The sequence below is a fragment of the Megascapheus bottae genome, chromosome 9, assembly GCF_031878675.1.
Source record: "Megascapheus bottae isolate mThoBot1 chromosome 9, mThoBot2.hap1, whole genome shotgun sequence".
Classification (NCBI taxonomy): Eukaryota; Metazoa; Chordata; class Mammalia; order Rodentia; family Geomyidae; genus Megascapheus; species Megascapheus bottae.
In genome coordinates, this window is record NC_143517.1 from 4,951,514 (window position 1) to 4,964,081 (window position 12,568).

At 34.9% G+C, this 12,568-nt stretch overlaps 1 long non-coding RNA gene across 1 annotated transcript in view; it reads right to left on the bottom strand.

The window, feature by feature from the left end:
- Nucleotides 1–1,029: 1,029 nt before the first annotated feature.
- LOC150058711 (uncharacterized) overlaps nt 1,030–12,568 on the bottom strand; it is an 82,814-nt gene continuing 71,275 nt past the window's right edge. Inside the window, exon 3 of the long non-coding RNA XR_016536649.1 lies at nt 1,030–1,064. This is a non-coding gene — a long non-coding RNA (uncharacterized LOC150058711). The remainder of the gene's footprint in view (nt 1,065–12,568) is intronic.

A 12,568-nucleotide genomic window follows, 5' to 3' on the forward strand; every position in this document is an offset into this window, starting at 1 on the left:
CACTCACACAAATACATAAATGCTTCACAAATATCACTACTAAACAATGATTCACAATAAGTAAATGTGTGGGAGGGGAGGAAATTCAGAGTTGTCCTACTACAATATTGAAAATCTTTAGTTGTCAACAAAAACTTACAAAGCTTACAAAAAGGAAAGCATGGGACCAAGAGTTTGGCCTAGTGGTAGAGTGCTTGCCTAACATGCATGAACACCCGGGTTTGATTCCTTGGTACCACATACATAGAAAAAAGCCAGAAGTGGTGCTGAGGCTCAAGTGGTAGAGCTCTAACCTTGAGAAAGTCCAAGGACAGTGCTCAGGCCCTGAGCTCAAGCCCAGGATTGGCAAAAAAAAAAAAAAAAGAAAGAAAGAGAGAGAGAGAGAGACAGAGACAGAGACACAGACAGAGACAGAGACACAGAGACTGTCAGAGACAGAGAGAGAGAGAGAGAGAGAGAGAGAGAGAGAGAGAGAGAGAGAGAGAGAGAGAGAGAGAGAGAGAGAGAGCGCGCCACAGCACCACTTCTGCCTTTTTCTGAGTATGTGGTACCTAAGGAATTAAACCTAGGGCTTCATGCTAGGTGCACTCTACCACTAGGCAACACTCCCAGCCACTAAAAAAGAATGTTTAAAGCACTAATATACTAACCAAAAACTTCTCAAATTTGAAGATGTTTATTAACCTACAATCCAAGAAACATTACAGACTCCAGACAGAATTAAACTGAAAGAGATTCATGGAAAGGATTCATACCAAAAATTATTTTTAGTCATATTCTTAAAGGATAAAGACTTTGAAAGTATCAAACGAACAATGATTACTAAAGAAAAAACAAACAAACAAAAAATTCCTCAATCCACTTAGAGGCCAATTCTGTTTCAGAAACCATGGAAGCAAGAAAGCAGAAGTATAATGTAAAGTGCTAAAAGTAAAAACTTATCAGAGAAGAATTTTAATTCCAGCAATACTCTTCATAAAAATAAACTACAAAAAATTCCCAGATAATGGTACTCATCATTAGCAGACTCACTCCACAAGAAATGCTAAGAAGTATCCTCAAGGCTGAAATGAAAAGAAAAAGAAATAATAAGTAACAACTCCACAAATAAATGTAAAAATCAGTAATATTATATTTTTGGTTTATAACTACTATTTTTCTCCTCATGATTAAAAAAAAACTATGTTAAACTAATTATAAATCAGGCTAATGGGACCAAAATGTATGCACATGGACTTTATGACAAAAAAAAAAAAGAAGAGTTAAAAAAAAAGTGGAGGTTTGTAAGTTGTAAAGTTTCTCATTGAAATCTCCAGTTTAATCACTGAAGAAAAAGTTAAAATATACAAATAGAAAATCAAAATGGAATATTCATAAAACTAATCACAAATAAATGTATTAACAGAAGAATTCAGGAACAAGCATTCTATAATTTACAGACTACACATAGCAACATGGCAAAGACCTTTCTTGCCAGTAATTAGTTATAAATAAATCTTACTCCAATTAACATGTAGAAAGCAGAATAAAAATATAAGACTAAGTATTAGTCTTATACTGTCCAAAGATACAAGTTGGAAATAAAATGATAAAAAAGGTATTCAAAGCAAAAGACCACCAAGAAAAATCTTAATTTAACCATACTAATATTAGAACAAATAAGGTAAACTAGGGAAGCGAAGACAAAGGGAAAAACAAGACAATGTGACAAAGTGATATTCACAAGATGAGAGTTGGAAATGAATTTTACAAATTCGGAGGGAGGGAAAGTGGGAAAAAAAAACTTGGGAAGGGGTATCAATGTTGAAGAAGTAATATACACACTACCTGGCAAATATAACTGTAACTCCACTATACATCACAATGACAAAAATAAATTTAAAAACACTCCTTGACCAGAGACTAACAAACCAACTCTAGAACTTATTAAGACAATTATATATCTACAACCAAATGTGACTTTATCCCAGGGGTGCAAGAGTGGCTCACTATACAACCACTAAATCTATTAAACTGGTCTGATGTGGATGCAGAAAATTCCACATGATCATCTCAATTTACAGAGAAAAAGCATCTGACAAAATCCAAGACCATTTCATGACAAAAACATTTAACAAACTAAGAAAGGAGAGGACCTACACTATGTGACAAAAGGCATTTAAATTAATAGAGGTGAAGATTGCACTTCACTAAAAATATACTAAATGTAGCCAAATTTTACACTTTCAATAGTTAATTTTAGGTAATGCAAACGTTGCTTCAATCTTTAAAAAAGACAAGAAAAAGAAAAGCAGCTATTACCATCATGAATAAGAACAATTGATGGGTTTTAAAAACTAATTCTAGTGTGGTTAATCCATAGGAACAAGAAATAAAGTAATGAAAATGTACAATGTACCAGACTCTAACATATTATAAAAACAAAATCATAAACATCTCAGACATATCCAGCAACATAAGTTATCATACTTTTACTAAAAGAGAAAGTGTTATTCTTAATGTATTATGTGAAGCTATTTCTTTCCTCTTTTTTTCCCCTGGTGGTTAATCTCATGTAGTTTCTGTATCTGACATTGTTATCTGGTATATTGTATATATGTTTATTTGAAACAGAGAAGGGAAGGGGGAAAACAAGATGATAGGGAGGAGGTGGAGGGAAAAAAGGGGGGACAAAAACATGAGAAGGGGTATCAAGGTTTGAGAATTAATGCACTCACGACCTGACAAATGTGACTGTAACCCCTCTATACATTACCCCAACAATAAAATACAATTTTTAAAAAATGGAAAAAAAGTGAGACACCGAGGCTAAAACAACTCACCCCAAATCAGGTAGTCACAAAGTAGCACAACCAATATTATTTTTCTTTTTATTATTATCTTTAAGTAGCTGCACAAAGGAACTGCTTTTTTTTTCCAGTCTTGTGTCTTGAACTCAGGGCCTGAGCATTGTCCTTGGTCTTTCTCAAGTCTCTTAGAGCTCTACCACTTGAGCCACAGTACTATTTTTAACTTTTTCCTATGTATGTGGTACTGATGAATCGAACCTGGGTCTTCATGCATGCTAGGCAAGCACTCTATAACTAGGCTAAACTCCCAGCCCAGGAACTGCCTTTTAATAAAAGTTTATGAGTAAAATCTTTTGATCAATATCACCCCTTCCAATATTCTCTTCTATCCTCCCCTACCTACCCATTCCCTCATTCTTTTTCATTGAATATTTTTATTGTCTTTAAACAATTGTAAAAAGAGGTTGTTATTCACCAAAACAGTTTATGAATACAGTGCATGTTGACCAACGTCACCTACCTCTCACCTTCCCTTATTTATGTTCATTTTAGGCTATGCATTGAATTTTTTTTGCCACTTAAAGCAATTTACTTGTACAATGCATCATAATTTGGGTCATAGCTTCATTATCTTCCCCTCCCCCTTTAGCTGCCCTCATCCCTTATGTTTCTCAATTCTGTGGTATATGTCTGCATTTTCCCCCATTCCCCCTTCATTCTATTATCCCTCTCCCCTTGACCCCACTTCTTTCCTCTTGCAAGTATCCGTTTCCTGGTACTTATTTTGTTAGGCTCTGATTTAGTCTTTTTAAAATATTAGACTATTTGTGTTCTCCATAGAGTACACTACACTTCAGTTAATTCTCTAACACCTTATTTACCACCCCGTGTGTTTACTTGTAAATTTATAGGCACAGTCTAGCTACCACAAAGGAGGGAAACCATGCAACCTATGTTTCTCTGGGTTCAGCTTATGCTTTTAATAAAATTTTTCCAAAGTCTATCCATTTCCTTATGGATAGTACAATATCATTACTTCTGATGGATGAGCAGAATTCAACTATGTAAATATACCACATTTTCTTGATACATTCATACACTGATAGGGAATCTGGGCTGATTTCATATGTTGGCTATGGTAAATAATATTGCTATGAATATGGTTGTGCTGTTAGCTTGTTTGTGTTCTATTAGATTTATGCCCAGGAGTGAAATTGCTGGGTCATAAGGTACCTCTATGTTTAGGTTTTTTGTTTGTTTGTTTGTTTGTTTTTGTTAGTCATGGGGTTTGAATTCTGGGCCTGGGCGCTGTCCCTGAGCTCTTCAGCTCAAGGCTACTGCCCTACCACTTGAGCCACTGCGCCACCTTCGGTTTTCCGGTTGTTAATTGGAGATGAAAGTCTCATACACTTTAGTGCCAGGGCTGGCTTTAAACCTCCATCCTCAGATCTCAGCTTCCTGAGTAGCTAGGATTACAGACCTGAGCCACCATGCTCAGCTATATGTAGTTTTTTGAGGAAACTTCATGCCTTTTTTCAAAGTGGTTGAAGTAGCTTACATTTCTACCAACAGTGAAATAGAGTTGTCTTTTGGCCACATACACACCAGCATTTATTACTGTTAGTTTCCTTGATATTGGTTATTCTTTTTTTCATATATTTTTATTGTAATTAATAGAAGGGTTACATATTTGCCAGATAAGATGGTGCATTAATTCCCATACATTGACACCCTTTCACATGACTTGGTCCCCATTTCCCTCGATATTGGCTATTCTAATGGGGGTGAGGTGGAATCTCAGTATTGTTTTGATTTGCATTTCCTTTTTGGAAAGAGTTGTTGAACATGCAAAAATCAGTAACTTTTCTATATGCCAGCAATGAGAAGACTAAGACTAGAATCTAGAAAGCAATCCCATTTGTAATAGTCTCAAAAAAATAAATGAATACTTAACCAAAGATGTGAAGGATCTCTATTGTGAAAATTAAAAAAAAAAATTTAAAAAGGAAACTGAAGAACTTTAAGGAAATAGGAAGACCTTCCATGCTTCCAAATTAGAAGAATTAGCATCATGAACATTACAAAAATTCCCAAAGCAATATACAGATTCAATCAAGCTCATCAAAATCCCAACAACAGTCTACAATGAAATATTGAGCACATTCCAAAAATTTATATGGAGTAACAAAGGACCCTGAATAGCTAAAGCAATCCTTAGCATGAAAAACAGTGTTAAGGGACTAACAATATCAAACTTCAAACTCTATTACAAAGCTATAGTAATAAAAACACCTTGGTACAGGCAGAAAATAGGCCAGAGAACCAATGGAACAGAAGACACAAACTTATAGCCATCTACTATTTGACAATGGAGCCAAAACATAAGCTGGAAGCCAAACAAATGCTGTTAGCAAAATTGGCTATCCACATTTAGAAAACTGAAATCAGATCCCAGTATATCAGCTTGAACCAGAATCAATTCACAGTGGATCAAAGACCTCAATGTAAGGCAGAAGGCATAAAAATATTAAAGAAAGGGGTAGAGAAAACACTAGTGTTCCTCAGCACAGGTAAAAAGTTTCTATATAAAAATGCAGAGTCAAACAAATCAAGGATATTAGATAACTGGGACTGTATCCCTCAATCTTTTTAATTCTGTAGAATATACATTCAATTCTTTTTGTCCATCGTGGGACTTGAACCCTGGACCTGGGCGTTGTACCTGAGCTCTTTGGCTCAAGGCCACCGCCCTACCCCTAGAGCCATAACGCCACTTCCTATGTTTAATTCTTGACTGCATTCTCCATTTCTTCTCCTCTTCATTAGTTACCTATTTCCCCTTGATTTCTACTTTTGCTGAACTCTAACTTGGCCCTTCTAAGGAATTACACTATTTGAGATCTCCCTTGAATCTCTCATATTTCAGTTAATACATTTATATACATTTGCACACCACCAAGCCAGGATATAAAGCCAAAGAATCTTAGTTCACAGGTTATTTTATAACTATAACATCATATAAAGCCACACTTGTGGAGGTGGATGAAGTAGGGTATAGAGGTAGTACTAATGGCTCTTCAGTACCCTACTGACCCTGTATTTTGAGTCAATATGACTCAAATATGACTGATACACTGAGACTGATTTTAAAAATACACTATACAGTAAGTAGTCTGAAGAGATTAAAAAGAATAGGAATATTGTGTTAAATATTATTGAGATACAAATAAGATACAACAACAAATAGAGAACAAAGCCTACTAAAAATTCAGATTGTTAATCTTAAAAATCACATGTAATTTTCCAACTTCTTGTGCCAAAGTTTATTTTTATGCTTCCATCCCCTGAATCTTTTCAGTAGGTTTTACTCTTTTTTATTTTATTTTTTTTATTGTAATTAGTAAAAGGGTTACATGATATTTGCCAGATAGAAGGTGCATTAATTCACATACATTGATACCCTTTCACATGTCTTGGTACCCATTTCCCTCCCCCCCCACACACCCCCCTTCAGTAGGTTTTACTCTTATGGCTTACTCATAGCTACATAGATCTACCCATCAGATTTTGCAGGGTTGGTATGCAAAATAATTTAAAATACCTATTTATATGAAATGAATAGTCCAAACTTTGTATAAATAGATATGCTCAAAATATTTGCATATGTATGCTTTAAATATTCACATATACATTTTATTTAGGTAAATAAGTAAATATAAATAGATTATGGTATATTTTTGCATATCAGTTTTGTACCTTAACACATTATTATAAATAGGTGGATTTCAAATACTACAAAAACAATTAAAATATGAAAGGAGATGATGATGAAAAAATAGAAATAAGAGCTAGGAAATCATAGCACCTTAGAAAATCAAGGGAATTGACCTGAACCAATTTTAAACATTGTTAAGTTTTACTAAATGTCAAAGAAGTATCACTAAATGTGTTTTATTTATTCTATAGCCATATATGAGGGAAAAAGTCACCCCTGTGTTACTTAAGCTTCGAATAATGTAATTGTTGTGTTCACTAAGTTTGTCACATATTCTAAAGTTTTGCATCCTTCTCCCTCTGAACAAGCAAGTGGTATTTTGCCAGCACAGAACAGAACTTGAACAGGGGGCAGATTGAGTTTGGTTCTAAACTTAGAGCACACAAATTTGAGTGACTGCCAAGCCTACTGAAATGTGTTTTCTCCACTCTTCTCAAAATACATGAGAATTTCAAAGGAAAATGGTAAATCTTTCCATTGTGAGTTTTCTCTTTTTGTTGAATAATTCCTGAATTAAAAGCCACATATTGTATATAAGATTGTTATATGGTGTGTCAGATCCTCTTCACAATGTATTTCAATAGAACTTTTCTTGCAATGTTTATGAACCTAGTTTCTTTTATGAAGATACAGATTCAATTATCTATGCCATTTTGTTTTTGAAAGTAATCTACCATCAGTCAGCAAAGAAGAATCAAGAAATGGATAAGGGAAATAACTGTATAAAAAGGAAAAAACAATAAACAATGTTGTATAATTTCTGAACACATCAAGGACCTCAGATGACTCACTAGCATCTTGAGGGGGATGGGAAAGTGTGAGGGAGATCAACAGATTGATCCAGACATATGGAAGGCATGAAGATGCCTAAGAGTGGGAGAATGGAAAGAAAGGACATTCAAAAACAAGGATCCACATCCCTAGTTCACTCATTGCCAAGAAACTGAAAAAGATGTCAGAGAGCATTTACCATTTAAATGGGATGACATTTGAATAATTCCTTTTGTTCAGGTTTTCAGACTTCTCTAAAACTCATAAAAATGTTTGTTTTGCATTATTTTGATTCACCTAATTATTTTTTTCACCTAATTTAAAATCTTAATCTTTTGCATTGCAGCTAAATAATTTGAAGAAATCTTAAGGAGGCTTAAAGTAGAAGAAAGAGTTAATACTTCCAATAATAAGTTCTCTAATTATGAAAAAAAGCTGGTATTTGGGATCATGCTGAGATGGGATTTTATTTCTGGATTTCATTTATTAGTGATCATTTCAACTGATTAAGGATTAGATCTATATTTTCATCTCTACAATTCCAAGCATTTGTTACTTTCACACTTCAATTTTTTTAGTATGAAAACCAATATGTCTGAAAATACTTTTTCTATAGGTTTTGCTTCAGTCTTAGATTATTAGTAAATCTGTATTTTTAAACTCTAAGAGAATTTCTTAGTTAAGAATTTTAAAACACTACCTAGCTTTTACTTTATCAAAAAAAGGAAGATAGTAAAAATCAGCTTTCATCACATGCTATCTGATTGATCATAAATTTGACATGTTTTCTCCTCAGGATTAGCCAATACACTGATGGTATGATGGTCATTTCTGTAAATTTAAATATGTACACATTTAAATATTATTTCCTCACATCAATATTTAAGGCATATGGCACAAATAAAAATAATGTAAAGCATAATTTTAAAGCCATCAAATTTTTTTCAGAATCAAATTGAACCAAGAAATTGCTAATTAGCACCCAGCAGTCTTAGACAATATAGTTAGATGAGAAGCCAAAGCTATAAGACAGCTTTAGTTTGAATGTCATTTCAGCAATTTATGACATTAGGCAAATTTACTTTCTATTGCCTAGATTAATCCTTATCTATAAAATTAGATATTCTGCTGATCTGCTGGGGATGTAGTTCAGTGATTCTGTTTTCCATCATTAGCATAAGAGAAAAAAAGAAGGGAGGAGAAAAGAAGGGAAGGAGAGATGATGAAAGAAGGGATGAATGGTAGGAGGGAAAAGGAAAAAAATAAGCTGGACACCAGTGGCTAACTCCTATAATCCTAGCTACACAAGAGGCTGAGATCTGAGGATCAAGGTTCAAAGCCAGCCCAGGCACAATAGGACTTGAGACTCTTATCTCCAATTAACCTCTAGAAAATGGGCAGTGGAGCTTGGCTCAAGCATAGGGTGGTAGCCTTGAGCTGAAGAGCTCAAGGACACTGCCTAGGCCCGGTGGTAGGTCAGTAGCCTGGAGCTGAAGAGCTCAGGGACAGTGCCAGGCCGACAGGCCCCCAGGCCACACAAAAAGGAAAAAATTAAACAACCATAAAATAACATCAAATTACAATGAAAGAATTTTTGAGAACACTAAGCAAGTTAATATTTACAACAATGCCAAGCATCCACAATAGTCTCATTGCTGTTCGATATTATTATGGAACAAATTTTCTCTGTGACTCTGTAAATATACTTTTCAGTGCCCTCCCTAGAGCTCTGACAAGTACATGTGCAATCGTTGACACAGGAAATTTTTACTTTCAGCTAACTTACATACTTGGAAGATTTGAGCCATCAGTATATAGACTATCCTGTAGCAGTGCTCACACTTAAGTCTTTGGTATAGTACCCATAGAACAGACAGCATCCCCTGGACCTCTCATCAGAAATCATCTCCTTTGGGCACTTTCCCTCATGAAAGGATTTACAAAGACCTCCCAAGTTAACTGTATATTTGTCTATTACACCTGTAAGTTGTTATTTTTCTTGCTTCATATATTTTGAAATAATGGAATAAAAGATTAAACATTTTAAATATTTTTATTCCTCTGGTGGATTAGCTCAACTTTGAGTAATGGAAGGATATCTTCCCTAGCTATCTATCTAGTTTGCATCTTTTATATATCTCTGCATCCTGCTCAGTCTGTTAATTGGTTAAAAAATTATGTAAGAAGATTATGTTACACACACCATTAAAAACTCTATGTTGCATTTTCGTGTGTGTGTGTGTGTGTGTGTGTGTGTGCCATTCCTAGGGCATAAATTCAGGACCTGAGCACTGTTCCTGAGCATTTGCTCAAGGCTAGTGATCTATGAGTTGAGCCACAATTCCACTTCTATATTTTTAGTGGTATGTAATTTCCTGTGTGAGCTGGCTTTGAACCATGATCCTCAGATCTTAACTTCCTGAATAGCTAGGATTACAGGTATGAGCTAGTAAATTATACTGCATATTTCTAGCATGTCATTATATTCCTGATGGTTAAATTGGCAAAGTATTAAGTATCATAATACCATAATTGGCTTATAATATTTTGTCTAGTTGTACCTTTTTGTTCCTGCCTTCAGTATGCATTAAGCAATTCCATACTAGGCTTCAGCAAGATGAGAGGCACAAATAATGAAGTCCCCTTGCCCTCATGTTACAATCCCTAGCAATGTAGAAGAACACAAACAACTTCTTTCCTAAGATTATCATAATTACCTATAATATGATGGGTAGTGTGTGTATGTGTGTGAAAGTGCAGTGTTTTGTCTATTGACTTTTTTTCTAACAGCCATTATTCAATTTTATAAACAGAAGGTCAATCCTAATGCTGGATACTTTAAGCATGTATCTGGAAAAATTGTTCTGTGAAATAATAAAGTAGAGGAATTGTACGTAAAATTAAGTCATGTGATTCACTCAAAACACAAGAGAATCTGTATTTTCTTCAAGATCCTAATTGGAGAGCACTGGAGAGGACGATGCATAAAAGGGATTGTTCTATTTTTCTTTTGGTCAATCCTGGGGCTTGAACTCGGGATTTGAGCATTGTTCATGGGCTTTCTCAAGGTTAGCACTCTACCACTTGAGCCACAGCACCACTTCCGGCCTTTTCTGTGTACATGGTACCTAGGAATCAAATACCGGTCTTTGTGCATGCAGGCAAGCACGTTACCACTAGGCAAAACTCCCAGTGAAAAGGCTTTTCCATGATGTTATTACTACTCTAGGGCATGCTTCTAACATTGGAGGCTATTGACAAATAGCCCTATTGACATCAAATGTATTTTCCATTTAATTGGAAGGTGTCACCAGATACATAACAGATATGAAATGTGTTTAACCATCCTCTTGCTCAAGAGTTTGGAAGTTTTGGCAGTACTGGAGATGACTCTCAAAAGAAGGTTAATAGTTATAGCATCTTACCATCCACAAGAACCATGGAATTATATGTTTACTAGTGCAATTTACTTCCGTAGAAAATTCCTACAGACATTTCCCCCACATATATGCACAGAATATGGTAACAGAAAAACAGACACAAACCAAGAAAATACAGTATTTACAAAGTCTTGGAAAGATGTTCCACATCTTCTGTTTTGCAGATGGAAGATATAAATTTTAACAAAGCTCAGCAAGTTATACTGTAGAACAAGTGGCTTCATCTTTCCATTCTGTAAACCAGTCCAAAGTGAAGGAGGTGTTTCATAGTTTGTAAAATAAAAAGTAGGGACTGAACTAAAAAGAATGTATTATAAACAGGGATTGTAATAGGGGTTCTCCCAAAAATGTATGTAACTTAAAAGTGTTCTGAATATAATATTAAAAGTACATTTTAGAGAAGCACTATGTTTAGTCTTTTGCAGAATCTCTATACTGCTTTCCAGAGTGGCTTAACCAGTTAGAGCTCCCCTATGACCCAGCCCAGCAATCCCATTCCTAGGCATTTACCCAAATGATCACAAACAAGACCATACTAAAGCTACCAGGACAACTGCATTCCTTGCAGCATTATTTACCATAGTTAAGATATGAAACCAACCCAGATGCCCCTTAGTAGATGAATGGATACAGAAAATGTGGTATGGAATTCTATGCTGCCATCTGAAAGAATAGCATCACCCCATTTGTAAGGAAATGAAAAGACATGGAAAAAAATCATATTATGTGAAGTAAGTAAGAATCAAAGAAACATAGACTCTATGGTTTCCCTCACTTGTAATAATTAGTATATGTCTAGGATTGTCCTAACAGAGGATCACAATAGTTCAATAGCTATGTACATATGATCATATAAGATTATTCTAAGCAAAATGAACTCCAAGATTTGTAAATAAGTAGTTTTGTTTTGTAGTTGTTTTCAATGTACTATGTGAAGTTCTTTTTTAAATTTCATTTTCCCCCTATGGCTTATCCCCTCTTGTCACTGTATTTGATTTTGGTACTTGGTGTACTGTATATATTATTTGAATTAGAGAAGGGAAGGGATACACAAAATGGTAAGACAAAGGACAAAGTGTGAACCAATGCAAAAGCAATACTCAGAAGACAATATGTTGGAAATAAACTTTACAACTTGGGGGGGTTTCAAAGGAACATAGGCTCAGTGGTTTCCCTCATTGGTAATAATTAGTACACACCTAGGACTCTCCTAGCAGAGGATTACAATAGTGCAAAGCCTAGATACATAAGGCCATACATGATAAGGCTAAATGAAAGGATCTCCAGGATATGGAAACAAGAGCTTTATATCATGTGATTGTTGTTCTTACTATACCATGTTATTTCTCTTCTCTATTGTTGCCCTTTGGTTAATCTCATATTACTACAGTACCTGACTTTGTTACCTGGCATATTGTATATACATTTATTTGTTTATTTGAAATAGGAAAGAGAATGAGGGGAAACAAATTGAGGAGAGGGGGTGAGGAGAGGGAAATGGGAACAAAAAACATGAGGAGTATCAACGTGTGAGAAGTAATGAACCTTCTATCTGGCAAATGTAACTGTAACCCCTCTAGTAATTACAATTAAAAAAAACAACTTTGGGGACTTGGGGGTAGGGAAAATGGGAGAAAAATGTGGGAGGGGCTAACAATTTTGACAAGAAATAAACTCACTACCTTATTTATGTAGCTGTAACCCCTCTGTACATCACCTTGACAAAATTATATTTTAACAAATCAAAAAATAAGTTTTCTTATAGCAATGATTATATTATATGTAAACACTAG